Source organism: Heliangelus exortis, chromosome 6 (genome assembly GCF_036169615.1).
Source record: "Heliangelus exortis chromosome 6, bHelExo1.hap1, whole genome shotgun sequence".
NCBI classification, from domain to species: domain Eukaryota; kingdom Metazoa; phylum Chordata; class Aves; order Apodiformes; family Trochilidae; genus Heliangelus; species Heliangelus exortis.
This window is the reverse complement of record NC_092427.1, coordinates 12,115,374-12,133,480: the sequence shown is the minus strand read 5'-3', so window position 1 is coordinate 12,133,480 and position 18,107 is coordinate 12,115,374. Positions and strand designations below refer to the sequence as shown.

Genomic DNA, 18,107 nt, shown 5'->3' with positions numbered 1-18,107 from the left:
GAAAACTTGAAATGTCCCACTCTGACAGCTGACTGCTGTGAGTTTATTGAAAGGAGTTGTTCTGATTTTTTTTTTTTTCCCCTAAACTTAGATTTGTCCAAATTGACACACTCCCATGGGGTAGTTCCATTCTGGCAGAGCAGCATTTTCTGACAGCAGACATTAAGCAGGAAATTTTTAACCTTTCTCAGTCATGTGTATTTGTCTGCATATGAGTGTTTGTGTGTGTGTGTGTGTGGTGCCAACAAGACAGGAGCCCATCGGGGAATGGGAGCTGATGACCCTGGTGCAGGCTGAGCAGCAGGAGCTCTGCTCACAGCCTGGGTGATGGTTTCCAAGAGCCTCAGCTCCTGCCCAGCTGGTGCTGGCAGGGTGATGTTAGTCCCAAAGGTCCTAAGAGAGAGCATCAGGATTTTGATAAGCAATATAGACTGAGTAAATACGGTTGATCTAGAGAGTTGGCTCACTTTATTGAAGAGTATCCCCAGCACCAACTCCTTCATCAAATAAGCCTTATTTCTGCTGGATTTGTTTGTGCCCAGCATTGCTGTTACAAGGTTTCATCCTCCTTAGACCTGCCTGCAGTCAGAAATGGGACAGAACAATCTGCAGTGGGGCTCCTGTGTGTAGACCTGGGACCACCTGGTGTAAAGCCAACAGACATAGCAGGTCCCTGGGATGGTCCTTCAGCCTCTGGAAGGCATGGAAATGGAAGAGGAAGGTGAGCAGCCAGACCTGCTCATTCATCTGGGGCTGTGTGCAGGGGGCTCAGGGTCACAGGCTCACCTGACCAATGGATCAGGGAAGAGACCTGAATGCAAGTATCACCTGTCCTACCACCACAAAGGGCAGTGAAAGCTGCAACCCCCAAGCCTCTTTATCTCTCCCCCACTACCTACTCTAAGCACTAAGACTTTCTCAATTACCCCACTGTTTATTAAAGGGGGGATTCGTGCGTAAGGTGTGCAGCTCATAAAGAGGGCAGAGACCTCAACATTCTATCAGACCCCCATTTTACACGTCATGGAATGCCATATATTCTCCAGGGTAAACTATTGTCAGCATGCAAATCAATCTTATTGGCAGCTAAAGATTTTTTTCCCCAGACAGCAATGAGAAAAGATCCAGCACAAACTCTTGATCATCCAGCCTTGCCTGTGTGTACACTTTAACAGCAGAAATGCTTGAGGGCTGAGTCAGAACAGCTATAGCTGCTTCTGTCACCTCTCACATCAAAGAGACAAGCAGGGTTCTATCATCCAGTACTGTAAGCAAGACAACAGCATCCTCAATGCACTGCCAGCCCTGAATGTGCTGGACTGTTAAGCCAATCCCATAAACTGCAGGTGTTTAGCTAAAAGAAGAAGTGGGGGGAAAAAAAAATTGTCTCTTTCTCTCACTCTTGGACAGCTGTCACCAGAATGGTTGTATTTCCCTGCCCTGCTCACAGGCTGCTAGGATGCAAAACATACACAAAGTGGCAAGAAAACTTGTGGTATTTTCAGAGAAAATGATTGGCTTGTTTTCTTTCAGTACCAAAGTGGCCAGTCTGCATCCCAGTGCTGCTCTGGGCAAGGTGAAGGATGGGGCCAGCATTACAAACATCCCAGAAGGAGGGCAGGGAAACCTGAATACTTATGAAGTAACTTGTTTCCTATCATACCAGTCAACTTCTTACTTTTTTAATATATACTTTGTTTACAACAATCAAACTGTCATAAGGAAAACTAGAATCACCTCCTTGCTTGGCAAGAGCAAAGACATCCTTGTTACCCAGATATGTACAGAGAGGAGAAGAGAGCAGGAATCTGCTCCCTGTAAAGTAAAGCCCCTGGGTGGTAGTGGGAGATGTCCAGGATGGCAGCAGGGATGAGCTGGGGGCTGCAGTGTGCAGCACCTGGCAGTGCCAGGCCCCACAGTGGAGCAGTGATTGCCACCACTGTCCTGGCAGCAAAGTACATTAAAGAGGAGGCAATCCCAAAGGAAGCCTTCCAGGGGTGGTGGGCTGTTGGCGTAATCACCAGCAGCAGGTGCTCAAGCAGGATGATGAGTGAGAAGAGGGACTGTCCTAGCAGAAGCTGTTGGTCTGGTTCTCTCAAACCACCCGACTAAATCCCTGAACAATGAGAGGATCAAACCAGGTGGTGATGAAACAAGTCATGGGCCCCAGCTCCCACTTTCTCCTCTCAAACAGCAGCTACTGCCCTCACAGCTCTGCCCAAACAGTGCTCACACTCATCATGGTGCTGCTCTTGGATGGGTTTTATCTTTGGGGCAGGACAGGAGACTCACACAACCTGCTCTCCCAGCAGTGATGCAACCACTCTGGACAATGGAAAAGCAGGAGGCAGAACACAAAGATCTCATTTACTGGCACAGACCACAACAAAGGCATCTCCCCAGAGCAGCAGCACCTGTGGCAGAGCAAGGCCAGGATGTTCAGCCTCACAGAGTAGAGGAGTCACACACAGGGCTTCTGACACTTGAGAGCACCAAGAGGCAGCACCATGACAAAAATTGTGCAAACAGTGGGAACATTTCTTTAATAAGTCTCCAGACAGATAAGTCACAGCTTAAGGAAAAACTGCAGTGCTATTTATTAGTCATTTGTGCATGATTCACTCATACCATTGGTAGTGAAATTTCTTTTTCGGGTATTTAAGATGCATCAAAGATTGTGTGCTGCACAGCAGTTTGTACTGACACCACTGCCCTGCAGAGCACAGGCACCTGTAACCAACCACCTACAGACAGCTGCAGCCTCAAAGAAAAATACCAACAGTGACTGCCTAAAGAAGACACCCCAGTGGATAAAGGAATCAACTTTTGTGTCTAACTTCCTTATTTTCTAGAGTTGCTAGGTTTCCTTGCATGGCTAAGCAATACCCACCAGGTAGCACATGGCCATTTAAGCTGGATTCCTTATTTCCAGCCATTTCCACATCCTACCTTTGCTTTGGGAAACAACAGCGTGGGTGGTAATGGGTGAGAAGGCACAGAATGAGTGAGCTAGAAGGTTAGCGTACAGGACAACAAATGTAAAACACTAAACAGACATAAATGACTTTTTAGAAGACCGAGTTAAATGCCACCCCAATTTGTACCTGCTGCCAATTCAATGGCTTAAGTCATAACTGAATTTTCTCCCTGTAACGTCCATCCATAAAACAGCACTATGGATAAAGGTGGTATTGCAGAAGCTCTACAACAGTTACTGCTGTTTCATGGTTTTTAACTGGTAACAAGGTGACAGATGCTCTCTGTTACTCCCCCACTCCCTCCCAGGGGAAGGTAAAAAGCGGAATCAGGAAAAGAGACTCTAAAGCTGGAAAAAAAAACATAGGATATGTTTAACGAAGTAGTAATAACGATGGTATATTGTATACAAAAAGGTACACAAATATGTAAATACGGAACCCAAGCTCCTCAGCTGGTACTTATTTACCAACCAGCAAAATCCCCAACCGGACTCAGCAGCAGTTGGGGTGCCCAAGTCCATGGTCCCAGTGACAGTCCTGCAGCAGCCAAGCCGGTCCCACACACGGAGTCGTGAGAAGGTGACCTGTCCTCGTGAACGATGGTCTTCTCCAGCAAGAAAAGAGAAGGCAGGAGCAGAGGGAGCAATGGCGACCACAGAGCCCCAGCCCGGGGCCAGAGCCACACTCCTCCCTGCGGCGCCATTTTGTGCTGAGGGCCCTTCTCGGGAGCGCTGTGATTGGTCCATCCGGGTCACATGAGCCGCCCTCTGCTCCCCACACCCACAGCCCGGGACCGGTACCGGCTGGGCCCGGGCGGAACCAGGGCAGCAGGGAGAGTGGGTCCTGGGCCTCTCGAACCGGGAGATCTTGGCCATTTGGTGGTTCTCCAGAGCAAAACATTCCCAGCTTTTGCCGAAGTAATTTGCTGCCTTTCAGGGATCTTCAGCGTGGGGCCTCACGCGTGGTTCACTGCTGGGCAGTTCTGACATTGCCACTAACATAAGGCACCAAAGCAAGGTCTTGCGTGGCAGCCAGAAGCTTTAAAGCAAAGCCTGCGTACTTGGAATAGTTTAAGTTACTTAACTGAAAAAAAAAAAATCCCATTTCTTGTTCATCTGATAGTTCAAGATACATTCAGTTCTTCTCTCAAAGCCCCATTTATTGGGAGAAGCTGTAGCCCAAAGGGTTTGGACTTTGGAAGGCATTATCTCAGAAGCATGAGGAACTCCAGACTAAGGCTCTGCCTTTGTGGAAAATTAATTTTTTACCTTATTCAGACACACAGAGAAATTCAGTCCCTGGTATACTCCCTGCCCAAGTCCTTGAACTTGCAGGAAACACTAGCAGATGTTTGTTAGTGCATTGGTAACCAGAGAATTGCAGGCACTTGTCGACTCCGTATGTGATGAGTAAATGTTGGAAAGTTTCTGCTGGGGAATAGCACTTTTGGCTTGTCAACAACTGGATGCACTCAAAAAAGTGTGTAAAGGTGCAGGGAGTTGGGGCCAGCAGTTCTGCTTGGTTGTTCCTATTATTATTGTAATTATTTTGTTTAAGCTGTCAAAAACCTGAGGGTATCTACTCTCGACCTAAACATAACACAGAGCAAATACTTGGGTGAGATTAATGATTTTCTGGTGTTTAATAAAGATGTGGCTGCTTGTGAGTGTGTCTGTGATGCCATCCTGATGTTTGGACATCACAGTCACCTCACAGAAGAGCAGCCGAAAAGAGCAGAGCTGGCAGAGGACCACTGCGAGCACCAATACCACTGTAGGTCATGACACCACTTCCAAATTCATCTTCAGGCTCGCACTCATCTGGCAAGTGCAGGATGTTTTCCTTCCCTGCAAATACCCCTCCAGAGGCTGAGCCCACCATCAGCTCCTCGAAATCCAGCAACCATCCCCTACCCTCTGTGTACCTGTCACTTGCAACAACTACTCTGTTTTAAGAGCAGAGAGGTACTTTCCTCAGCATTGAACTACAGGGTGTTCTTCCCGGGCTGGCTTGGGACTGCAAGCGACGTAACACTGCAAAGAGAGCTCCTGAACTGTGCAAGAGAACAAAGGCAACACTTAGCCTGGTGGTGGAGAAACTGTGTCACCTTGTTAAACTCACATGTTTAAGCACTTCTTGTTAAAGTAACAAAAACACAACAGTGGCCCAACAGGAGGAAAGCCAATGCTTCTCCCAAGGTAACTGTCTGGGCCAGAGCTCTCTCTGCATGTGGGAGTGAGCAGCCCCAGCCAGTCTCTTAGTAGAATAATAACTGAAAGTGATCTGTTGGAAGCTGTCTCCATACACACAGGCATGCAGACACACACACACACACACAGCTTTGATATGTGGGTCTGACTTAACTATAGCTGGCAAGCGCAGAGGTTAGATATGCTTGAGAATGGTGCTTGACAAAACTATACTCCGCAAAAGAGAACTCAGTTTCCCAGAGAAAAATAAAGCAGATAGTGGCCACATCTGGATTTTTTCTCACTCTCACATCACTCCGCATTTTCTGGTTAAAGCTGGGATCTCCCCAAGAGAGGCTTTTCTTGTGGTATTTCTAGCTTGGACTGGACACACCACAAATCTCATGAGAAGGTCTTTCCTTCCAAGATTCATGAGCTGGAGGCTCATGAAGCACAGATAGTTCAGGGAAGTGAACCACTGTGCGATTGCTTTCCAAACTCTCAGCCTTTTGGGGGGTCCGGTAGCACTTGCAGTGATGTAGAGTCTCATCTCACTTCCTTCCCAGCAGCATGGATACTAATGTTACAACTGTCTGGAAAGCTCCTTACTTCAAAAAATTAAAAAGGGAAAAGAGAAGTCCCACTGTGTCAAAGCAGAGCAGCGGGGCTTGGAGGTCTGCCTGACTGTTTCAAGGTTGTTAAGCAACCATCTCCCCAAAACTGCTGCTCCAGTGGGTAACTTGCCAAAAGGAGAGGGATGCTCCAAAATTATCCAACTGCTGATTTCCATTTCTAGGGAACACCAGATTTCCTCTGTGCTGGGAGCTGCACGTTGTCCAGCAGGAGTCTGAGACCTTCTTCTCTTGCAGGAAAAACAAAATTCCCAGGCCGACGCAAACCTTCCACTTTAGTCAAGTCTGAAACCAAGAAATCATCTGAGAAAACCAGTACACACTGTCCTCTCTACCCAGGCTCACGCCCCTCTGTGCTCAGCCTCTGGGTCTTCTGAAAAGGTACATAACATGCACTTTGGAAGGCATTTAGCTGCTTGTAGGTCACATAGGATCTCAGTCCTGTTTTGCCATGGGTTTTCTGCCTGACCCCGGGTAAGCCACTTAGCTGATCTTTGCCACAGTTCCCTACCCACAAAAACATGAGGGAGAGAGAAGTAACAGCATTTCCTGGCATCCCTGGGATGTTGTGAAGATTAATGCATTAAAGAACAAAGTGCGTTAAGATTCTCCAAAGGAAAAGCAAGTCAGAAGGTCAATACAGCACTGAGAAGGAGTGTGTTTTGACACAAGTTTTGTTTATTCCATACTATTCCTGTCCAAGGGGGATTTGAAGTAGCATAAATGCATCTCTCTGCACCAGAGGGGACTGCTCAGTGTGTGAGCACATAGGAACACTTTTAGGAATAGGAGGTTTGAAAACTATCGTGAAAACTGGTCAAGAAAAAGTGAAACCTACTGAATCCCCCAAAGAACCTTTACTGCCAACAAGTCAGTGATGTCCCTGTGGGCAGAGGCTGGTGGACACAGACTTCCCTGCTCTTCAAGCCCAATGCAAAGCCTGGAGCTGCATAGTCTGAAGGAGCTCAGCCACCACCAGGTGCTGAAGCTGTCCCTCCTTTGCCTGGCTCTATTGTGGCTTCCGAGTAGCTCACACTGAGGCCCTGAAACCCACAAAGCAGCTCTAAAAACCTTGGTGCAGACTTCATGCAAAGTCTGGGATAGAGATCTCTTTGCAACATAATCCCAATCCTGAAGGACGCAGCCCTTCTTCCTTCCACTTCATCACTGTTCAAACCTAAAGGCTGTAGTTCTGCTTCTCCCAGAGGAAATCTCATTCCAAAGTTTTGGCACAGCTTGCATTGGTCAGGGTCACACCGCGTGGGGACTGTGGTGTGGTGTGGGATGGTATGGTATTTTAACACAGGACAATGAGGCTTCCAGGACCTTTCCTTACCTTGCCCAGGTAGCCAAGAAGGCCAATGGCATCCTGGCCTGTATAAGGAACAGCGTGGCCAGCAGGTCCAAGGAAGTGATTCTGCCCCTGTACTCAGCCCTGGTGAGGCCACACCTCGAGTCCTGTGTCCAGTTCTGGGCCCCTCAGTTCAGGAAGGATATTGAGGTCCTGGAGCAGGTCCAAAGGAGGCAACTAGGCTGGTGAAGAGACTCCAGCACAGATCCTATGAGGAGAGGCTGAGGGAGCTGGGGCTGTTCAGCCTGGAGAAGAGGAGGCTCAGGAGACCTCATCATTCTCTACAACTCCCTGAAAGGAGGTTGGAGCCAGGTGGGGGTTGGCCACTTTTCCCAGGCAACCCTCAGCAAGACAAGAAGGCACGGTCTCAAGTTGTGCCGGGGTAGGTTTAGGTTGGACATTAGAAAGAATTTCTTTACTGAGAGGGTGATCAAGCATTGGAATGGGCTGCCCAGGGAAGTGGTGGATTCTCCGTCCCTGGAGATATTTAAAAAGAGACTGGATGTGGCACTCAGTGCCATGGGCTGGGAACTGCAGCGGTAGTGGATCAAGGGTTGGACTTGGTGATCTCTGAGGTCCCTTCCAACCCAGCCAATTCTATGATTGTATGATTCTCATAGGAGACAGGCACAGTTTAAGGAGCATGGATCCAGCAGGGAGCTGAATGCCCTCCAGTTCAGTCTACAGCATCATGCACCACAAAGTTTATTTTGCTTCTGTACCCAGGAGGTGCATATTCCTGAGAGAAGACCTTTCTCTCTGGGGAAGTTATTGTTATGCATTTATAGCACATATCTACTGCCAAAAGGAAAAAAAAAACCAAACTAAAATTCAGGTCCACCATCTCCTGGGCTCTGTTAGGAAATATCTACCATTATCATGAGCCTGTCTATATAAAGAAAACTGACATATTTCTATTTAAGCATTAATCTCAACAACTGGGAGCACAAAACATTGCCTCTGACTTCTCATGTCATGCAAACCACTTCAGGGCTGCAGGAACCTTCCAAAGTAATTGCAAGTATCTTCAAATTCAAGCTGGTACATCCTCTCAGCTGGCTTAGACCACTGCCATACCCATCCCCATCCAGGCTCTCACGCTTAGGAAATTCACTTCACAGGAAATGTAGGCATCCCAGCCAGCACTGTGCATCCCAGAGCAGTGCTGGGGTCACAGGCTCTCAGGACATGACTAGCCCTGACTGCTCAGCTGTACAGCTCCTGCTCATCCAGTTTGCCCAGAGAAGCTTGAGAGAGTCCCTGTTTTCATGTCACCACACGTAGCCCATCCTTTTAGACTTCAAATAACTCAAAGAAACAGTGCCAGCACTTCCATCCGAATAATAAATCCTTTCCAAAAATAAATCTGGGCATGACATTTGAGTGATGGGCTCCTGACATACCCCCTGTCTGCAGAACCTGTCACCTTTCCTTCTTTGAACTATTATTTTTGATAAGGCAAAAAACTCCTAAGGCAAAACGTGATAGCCCAAAGGCAGGGGCAGTGCAGGCTGATGGGGCCAGTGCCCTGCTCTCTGTGTGAGCCTCTCGCTAGGGACTGGCTCTGAACCCCCATGAAGGACCCTGGCAAGCACAAACTAAGTGAGTAGGGGCTGAAAAACCAAGCTGGTCTTTGGATTAACAGGAATGTCAAGGGTTTTAGGTGCTGACCTGGGATGGCCTCTTACATTATGCCAAGCCCTTCTGAGCCTTAACTTCAAGGAAGATTGGGATGACAGGGAAGGGCACATGGACGACCAGTGTGAGTGATACAGGATAGATTAGGGAACAGTGATTTATGGTAGAAGGTGTAGTAGTGGGCTTAAGATATTCAATAAACTACAATGAAAAGAAAAAACTGTTTTACTGCCCAAGGTGTATTGCACAAGAAGCCAGGGGCATCAAATGCAGCAGAAAAAAAAGTTCAAGTTAGACAGCAGAAAAACCTCTCTAACCATTAAGGGCAATGCAGACTCAGGGGAGGCTGCAGAATTTCCCACATTAGAGATCTTTAAGCACTGGTCAGATGAATACGTACATGTTAGGCAGGAACAGGGTGAATTTGCTCCTGCCTTCAAGTGTGACCACTTCAGGCCTTAGCCACTCCTCTGCCCTTCCAGGCTGAGTCGAAGCAGCCCAGGGACCCCAGCCCCCTGGGGCTGCTGTGAACCTGAGTCCTGAGCTGTCTGTCACTGGGAGCACTGGAGATCTCAGTGGGAAATGTCACCATCTTGAGGTGGCAGAGCTCCTCCTGCCAAGCTGCTCATCTCCCCGTTCAGACTGGGCATGAATCCTACCTTAGGGTAACTCACACACAAAGGTTAAAATTGCTGCCAATGTATTTGTATTTAACTTGTGGGAGGGGGAAAAAGCAGGAGATACAGAGAGTTAACATCAGTGAGAAGGAGCAGCGAGGACACCAGGCAAAGCTAACCAGCTCCTTGATGGGCTGTGATGGGGATAGGTCCCCTTGCAATCAGCATGAACACTATCTCCCCTCACCTCTCCTTCTTTTTATAGATGCAGCTAATTTTAAACCGTATTTCCTAAGATTAGTCAGTAAAAGGTCATAAAACACCTGCAGGCATCAAAACAAATGTGCAGCCCATTCCTGATGGTGAGCTGGATCCAGTGCATGCTGGGCCGGCTGCTGGGACCCTCATCCTGTTCACCACCCTGCCTGCTCTCTGCTTCTCCCCCAGCTCTGCAGCAGCACCTCTGGCTTATTAGGCTCTGCTGAAGCCTCTGTTAAAACAGAAACCTTTAGTTCTCTGTGACCTCCCCTTCCCTTGTGCTCAGCCCTGAGGAGGAATTTCAGTCAAGCTCTTCTCTACCATCTAGTGGGAAAACAGGTTTCTCCCGCCGTGGTGAACACGGTGCTCAAGCGGGATCACTCTCCTGATGCCTGGCCAAGCCCTCTGCAGCCCGTACCCACTGGGGACATCCCAAGGCACCCCAAAGGACAGAGCAGCACCGGGGTGATGAGTCCTTTCCTGCCTCTTAGCAACACCCTGGCTTAGAGTCCAGCAAGACATGGTGGGGGAGTTACCTCCTCCAACATCTACCATTTCTATACTGCGAACAGGGAGTATCCAAGTCCATTTCCCGACCAATCACCAAGCAAAAGGGCACCTAAATGTGCACCATCTCAATGCCTCTCAATGCAGCAGCCCTACTCACCCGCACCCCCTTTCCCCCCATGTCCCCCTCCACCCTGAAAAAGCCGAGTTTTCCACTTGTGCATAAACTCTCCATGTTTTCTTGCCTCCAACCACCCCAGCCAAGGTTCTGACGTGACCCCCACAGCCCTTTGCTGCCTCTGGAGCTGTGATGCCCCTGCAGCAACTGAGCTCTGGCAGTCAGTGTCCAGCCCCGCAGCAGCTCTCAGATGAGCAGTGCTCTTGCCAAACTCTGGCTCAGGTAATTGCAGGCTGCATACTCCCAGTTCCCCCTGCAGATACAGCCGCCTTAATTTCCTGTCCTGAACTGTAGGGTAGTGTTGCAGCGTGCTGTTCAACAGCTGCCATGCGCTACCCAGAGGGGCTCGTATTTCGGCGGTGGGTGGGATCGGCACGCTCCGCGTATTTCCAGGCAGGGAAGGAGGGCATTGGGATGGGATGCCACTTGCCTGACTGCTTCCCCGGCACGGATCAGGCATTGCCAGTTCTCAATGCTCTTTCTCACGCAGCCCAAATCTGGGCATCCCCTTCCCCTTGCCTGGTGAGCAAGTGGCGATGGGGAGAGCAGGTCCTTGCTGCTGCCAAAAAGAAAGGAGGATACAAAGGGTTAACGGTGTGACCGCTAAGGCGGGGGAAGGGGAGGGAAGGGAGGAGGAGGGGGTGTCTCCTTGCAAACTGGAGACCCCTTAGAGTTTTATGGGGAGGGCTGGTGGGGGCGGAGGAACTGGGTGGAGGAAGAGAATTTGCTTTATGGCTTTCACAGGAACTCCCATCATGGTATAATTATGGAAGTGAAAAGTCTGCATGTAATGAAGACCATATGCTGTGTTAAAACACACACGCACAAATATTAGGCCCCTGTGAGGCCTGCAGGGCAGCCGGGGTGGTGGGGATCAGGAAGGGGTGGTGGGGATCAGGAAGGGGTGGTGGACCCAGTCCTCCTCCCGGTGCTCCTCACAGATTTTCCAGCTTGGCTGTGGCCAGGACAGTGGGGATGTGGGGTGGCTGGGGAGCCAAGCACAGACAAGCAGGGATGGTTTGGGGTGAAAAACATCCAGTTTCAGTAACACATTGAGCAAAAGGAAGAGGACCTTGATTTAAAAAAAAAAAAAAAAAAAAAAAAAAAAAAAAGGCTTTGACCCTGCATTGCTATAGACAGCCCCTGGGAGCTGGGTCTCCTTCAACAGCAGTTTTTCTCCAGGTCCTGCTACAATTTTTCCCTTTCCTTTCAAACTACGCCCTCACTGGAAAACATCTGCACACAGCTGCCTGTGGAGGCGACCAGACCTCCTCCTTGCCTGATCCAGCTGTGCTGGCAGGAGCAGCAGGAGCCATGCGACGTCCCCAAGCAGCTCCTGGGCCAGGGAAGTGACTTCGGCAAGCACCAGGGCCACCCAGATGGTGTTTGAAGTCCCCATGCCATCATCTCCATCATCTGTCTGCTCTTTATAATGTGAAGCTTTCTTGGCTACAGCATATTCATCTCTCCTCTCCAGATCTCACATCTTCCACTTCACATATTGCCCTCACTCTCTTTGTGGGTCCTTTTGGCTTCTTTTGAGGATGTTTCTCCCCTTTCAGATCACACACTTGCAGGACTCTCTTTTTTCCCAGATGACTTTCTGGGTCTGTCCCCCTGCAAGTCCCTGTGACACCCTCACCCCCACTCTGGCTGCCTAGCAGCACACATTCTGCTATCCACCACATCTCTTAGAGAGCCATTCTCCATGTTAACCTTCATAGGGAAGGACATGAGCTGTGCTTCATAGGTCTTAAAACCACTTGAAATGTCTGCTCTTCACTTTTGTCCATCCTTTTCCCTGTTGCATGGACAGACTCTGACCTGGAGCAGATGACCCTGTTTTTCCCCACTCTGGACCATTTTCTCCCACCTTGTGGTGCCTTAGCTGGGAGCTCCAGATCAAGCTGCCTGACACAGGACCATTTTGTTCTTCCAGCTATTTTGTCACCAAAAAGGGAGGTGCTGCTGTTGTGTACCGGGGCTGGAGGTGAGAGCTGCGGGAGTCATTGCAAGCAGTGCTGCTGCTCTCCTTTCCCAGCAGCAATGAGGGCATCCAGATGCAGGTCTGGCTGGGGTCAGCAAGGGAATAGAAAAGCAAAACTAATTAGCTCAACAGAAGCTGTCCTTGCCCTTAAAGAGGGAAAAAATGCATCCTTGTGCCTCAGATAGAAAAGAATGGTGAAAGGAAAAATCCCATTCCCTGGGGAAGAAATACCAAATGAATAGTGAATTATTCCAAATGGTTTCACTGGAACTTTCAAGGTGAAGGAGATGAGAGCCCATAAATTATATTTGCTTCATCTTTCATTCTGCCTCTGTATAGAAGACTCTTTTCATTCATTCATTCATACATATACCACTGCATGTCCTCCTAAAAAATGTGGCTGCTTTCCATCCCCCAAAGCTGCTTCTCTAGATTCATTCCAGACACAAACCTTGGGAGCAGGACTCCCACAGCATTTCAGGACAGTGTTAGAAGAGGGTCACCCACTCTGAAGGGGAAAAGCCCACATTTCCCAGGCATGCAAAGAGCATTCACCAAGAGTACAGCATAGAAAGTGCATGGATTAACACCTCTGCCAAATGCATGCTGATTTTAGGATTTATTTGTCCTCCTCACTTCTATCAGTCCAAGTTCCTCCCGCATGTTTCCCATCTGCATCTGCTCTCAGGCAAAGCAACGAGGTGTTGGGTTTCACCACCTACTACATGCAAAACTGCTGCTCCAATTAAAAATATCCCTCACCATAGTGGCTAAAAGATGCTAACACTCGGGGCTCATCCTCCCGACACTCACTGCCCACATGCTGCAAACTCTCCCCACCACTGCCTGCGCTCCTGATGAGAAACAGAAACATCCCCGGATGGACCCATCCAGCCCAGCTGCAAGGCAGGGAATTTTCCAGGGCTCCTGCAAACTTTTACAGCTGGTTTTACAGGGGTGAGCTGACACATGGAGGTGAACTGCAGGTGCAGTGCAAGTGGCCTTCCTCCACCAGGGACGTGGGGTTGAGGACCTGCCTCATCTTTTCCCGGTGTCTGCTGTGATCCGCGATTCCCGTCATGCACAGTGTGTCATTTCCCATGAGTACCTGCCTGTTTCTGCCATCTGCCATGATTTATAGAAAATGGGCAGTGATTAATAGCCCAGTCAATGCCGAGTGAAGCCATTTTCTTTCATTTACCTGCTCCCTGACCTCCCCGCGCAGTCCTAGACAGGGGCTGGGAAAGTGTATTAATCATGCACTTAAAAAATATTTAAAAGGGGAGATCGTATTTATGGAGTCATTTTCTACAGAGGGTGCAAGCTAATTGCCAGATAAAACAAATGGGCTCTTTGAAATGGAAATGAGTCACTTGGAGGTACTCAGTGTTTGGTCCTTGAGTGATGTCCCAAGCTTACACTCCTCCTGGGGTTGCCTGTCACCTACCTGGGACCAAATCCAGTGGCAGCTCTCAGACACAAAGGATGCAGAACATCACACCAGCTCCTAGTGAGGTCACAGTGCCAAGAGGTTTCTGTCACCGAGGGGGTTGTGCTCCCATCATACTGTGGTTGCAGCTCTGAAGCAGGGTGCTGCAAAGGGACAGAGAGTTTGTGTTGGGCTGGAGTTCACCTGAAGAGATCCTGCAACAGAGGAAGGATATTTGGGGAAAAGACCTTGATTTCCTAGCACATAAGCTGTATTCCCAAAGCGTGTGAAGACATTCGGTCCCTGTCTGGACCAATGATATGAACAGGCAGTAGAAGTGCTCCAGACCACCTCCCCAAGCATGAAGCAGCCTCTCCTCACCCTTTTTCCTAGCTCTGAGTGGCAGGACTTGTTCTGGAGCTCCTCATGCCCCCAGAGGACCAGATAACCATGGAGATGAACATCAGTTTCTCTTGGTCCCCCAGTCCCAGGATAGGAGTCCCTCTTTGCCACTGCTTTCTGTGGCACAGAGCCATGATGCCATCAACTGGAGCAGCACCTTGCTCTGCTTCAGCTCTAATCTGACATTTCCCATCCTTGTGTTATGCCCCCAGGTGGCACCACGGGCACTGTGTCCTGTATGGCTCTGCGTGGCCTCCTGGAAAATGCTGCTTTGCTGTGGGCCTCTAAGGACAGCCAGGCTTGATAGCAATAAAATGAAAATCCCCTGCCAAGCCAAACAAAATTATTGAGTTATTCTCACTTGACAGAGACCAAAGCTTTGTTGACAACTTAATTAACTGTGTTTGTAATGAATTTTTGGCCACATGCAACAGACTAATTATCAAAGCAAACCTTAATCTCTTTCTAGTACATCAAAGTATGGAGAGCACAAAATATTTACATGACTCTCAGATAAAATTCTTTGCACTAATTCTAACATAATTAAAATTATGTTGGGGCTAAGGCAATTATGCAAGGTGCTCATATGGCATAACAATATAATACAAGCCTGTGATTTTTTTTAACCTTTAGTCAATCATCAGAGTCCTCAAACTTATATGACTTCTATTAAATGTACTTTCAAACACGAGAAAAGAAGCACGAAGCTTGGCTTAGGCATTTCAAACTGCCCACTAAGGCCAGATTTGGGATAAAAATCTGCATTATTTGTATTCTCTGAGCCTTTTCCAGCAATAACTAGACGTAAGTAAAACTGGTGAATTTTAAGTGGCCACTGTAGCATTTTCAACACCATCTGCACAGCCAGTAATGGTTTTCTTTTTCTTTCCCTCAAAGTGTTGATGTGAATTTGATGACTCAGAGGTGGAGAAGACTGTGACAATCCTTTCTTTCCCAAGGGACGCCCCTCCTTAGAAAAGGGAGCATGATGGAGAGAGAGAGCAGATGAGGAGAGGGGAAAGAGACCCACTTTCTTGCTGGGTTTAGCTGTGGCAGGACATCTCTTTGCTCTTGAATAAGAGACACTGTGACACAAGGCTTGCATCTCTACCGAAGGAGGCAGCAATGCCTGAACATCTTCCAAAAAACACAGGGAGTAAAGGGAGTTGTAGACCATCCCTGTTATTTCCATCTCCTCTGCCCGGATCTGCACAAGTAGCTGTGTCCCAGCTGTCCCCATGGCTGCAGGGACTGCCTGGCCACAGCAAGCTCAGTCCTAGCTGCACATGTCCCCAAAAAAACTGCCTGCAGTGCAGCTCCCCAGCTAAGCCTGGGCAGGAGAAAATGACCAAAAGGCAAGGTCACCCCCAGGTCCCACCTGCCATCTGTGCTGGGATCCATTTCTGCTGTCACAGGAGGTGACCTAGTTCCAGGGACATGTCCTGGAGGTGTCACTCTGCATCCCCCTGTCCCAGGGACCAGCACACCTGCACTGCTGTGACCCAGGGCCTCATGGTGCTGGGCCAAGTGGAGAGTCTGTGATGACCCAGAAAGTCCTTCAACTGATGAGCTGAGAAGGCAAGTTGTTTGGGTGAAAAAAAAAAAAAAAAAAAAAAAAAAAAATAAATTAAAAAAATAGCACCAACACTGCTTTAGATCTGCATCACCAAACTGCAGAGACATGGCACCAGTGTGCTCCACCTCTAATGCAGGACCAAATTTTCTTTTGCATGTCTGCCTGAAGGTCTTCATGATGAGCCTCCAGCACTGAAGATGACACCTTGCCCTCTATGCTGGCATTCCCATTAGAAAGTTTTTAACTCTTCCCTCTGGGTGTCTGAGCTGATCTCCTGTCCACCAGTGATGGGCAGAGCTGGGAACCTCTATGGGCACATCAGCCTTGTCCCTCCCAAGATGGCCATTCACTGCCTGACCCCCATCCCAGTCCACAACAAGGAGGGTGTACTAGGCTGGAACTTTCAGCAGCTGTTAAAACCACCCCTTCTTGCCAAAACACAGAGCTCAGCTCCCTCTTTGCCCTCCACAGTGGTAACCCAGCAGCAAGGCCATGGGGACTCATGCTCCCACCAACTGGTAGCTGTGGCAGTGAGGAGCTCACAGTCCCAACACCCTCCCTGCCACAGATGTCAAGACATATGTTCCCGTTTTCCCAGTAACTGAAATCAGCTCTTTTTTGTGGCCTTTGGAGACATTTGTCGGCAGAAAGGCTGCCTTCAAACAGATTTCTGCCTAGGTTTGACTTCATTAATCAAATCATTTCTTGACACGAAACACCAAGGACTTGATGGATGTGCCAGGCTGGAGAGTGGGGCCATGCCAAGTGGCTCTGAGGGGCTACCCAGAGGGGCTCCCACATGGAGCTTCAAGAAAGCTGTTGAGATTTCACCTTGATCTACAGAGCTTAAAAAATTAACAGGTAAGTTTGGAGCAACAATGACAACTCCTCTTTCCAGACCTGGTTTCCCTGCTGGAGGAACCTGCTAGTGGGGCTGCAGTGATGAGCCCAGCCATGCCTGGTGGGTTTGCCCCAGTCTCTGCAGGCAGGGTCAGCCATAAAAGCACCAGTTTGGGGCAGAGCTTGGTGGAAACCCAGACACTTGCCAACACACCTACCCAAGGCACCCCCAGCTCCTCTCAGCTGGGCTGAAACCACTTAAACCCACCCCAAACAGGTTTATCCCTGTGGCTCATGAAGGTTGGGGCACAGCCAGGAGCTAGTCTACATTTCAGGGTTTTGCATCAACCACAAACCACTCTGGAGCCAGACCAGAGTTCCATTTTCTGACTGAACCAGACCTCTGATTTTGTATTTTGTAGGTTTCCTGCCTGTACAAAGCAAAGAGCATCAGACTAAACAGACACAGACTAAGAGGTGGACGAATGAGTAGAGAAGAGGCTTTCAGGAGCTGATAGCTTTGTTGTTTCTTAGTCTGAGCAGGCAGGCTGCTGTGAAGGCAGCAGATAGATGAGAAACTTCTCACGGTAGAAAGAGCTCTAGAAACAGCTCGTTTACTGGTACCAGTATCAGCCAGTGTTACTATCCACAAAACAACTACCTATGCCAAGAAAAAAAAAGAGCAATATCACTTCCCAACATTCTCAAAAGGTGAATGAGCTGTAGAGAGACTAAATGGGTTTCTTTCAGAGCAGTGGGTGTTAACCTGGACTCAATCAGGAGCCAAGCCCTGCTGCTTGGCCACAAGTTACTAACCAGCTAATTGCCCCAAGGCATCTGAGGGATGGGATGGAAGTAAGCCTGGTCATTAAATCTGTGTGCATAGGAGGCCTGTAAGAGCCTTTCCTCCCCCTGCCTCTCGGGCCAGACAGTTTTGGCATTTGTTCAGCATTTGACTGGATGAAGTTGAATGAAGTCAAGTCTGAACACTTGCAGGCTGCTGTGCAGTGATGCTCCTTAATGCCTGATTGCCTCAAAGACAACTCCCACGTTTCTCAAGTTTCTGAGCAACTTGACTTTTTTTTTGTTGTTTTGGATTTTTTGAAACCTTCAAAGCTCCTGCAGGATTAGGGCTTGGTTTAATCTCTAGCAGAACAACAGATGCTTGAGGAGCTGCAAAGATTTTAATAGCTCTTTGCCCTTGGCCTCTCCGAAAAGGCCAGGACCTTTATATTGCTGCCACCTTTCAGCCAGAGGAGAGGTGCTAGGGCTGCTCTCTAGTGGCAGCCTGCACAGAGAGAAGAGAATCAGCATGCAGATGTTACCCACATCTGGAGCAGATAAGATAAAACACAGCTGGGGAGGCAGACAAACTTTTAGGGTGCAGAGAAAATCAGCACATATGAGCTAGAGGAGTAGCAGACCTCAGACTGGGGTGAACATCCTCCTCCCAGGTTGCTCTCTACTAAAAGGCATAGTTATATTTTCCATTACTTGTCTAAAGGAATTTGTGGTACCTCCTCAG

General features: G+C 48.7%; 1 long non-coding RNA gene across 5 annotated transcripts in view; it reads right to left on the bottom strand.

Moving 5' to 3' along the window:
- Nucleotides 1-18,107, bottom strand: part of LOC139797476 (uncharacterized) — a 95,908-nt gene that overhangs the window by 60,173 nt on the left and 17,628 nt on the right. For 4 of the 5 annotated variants that reach the window (XR_011726486.1, XR_011726485.1, XR_011726484.1 and 1 more), the window contains exon 2: nucleotides 13,783-13,979. This is a non-coding gene — a long non-coding RNA (uncharacterized lncRNA). Of the gene's footprint in view, nucleotides 1-2,573; nucleotides 5,027-13,778; nucleotides 13,980-18,107 lie in introns of those variants that run through there. The other variant, XR_011726483.1, reaches the window with a different exon arrangement.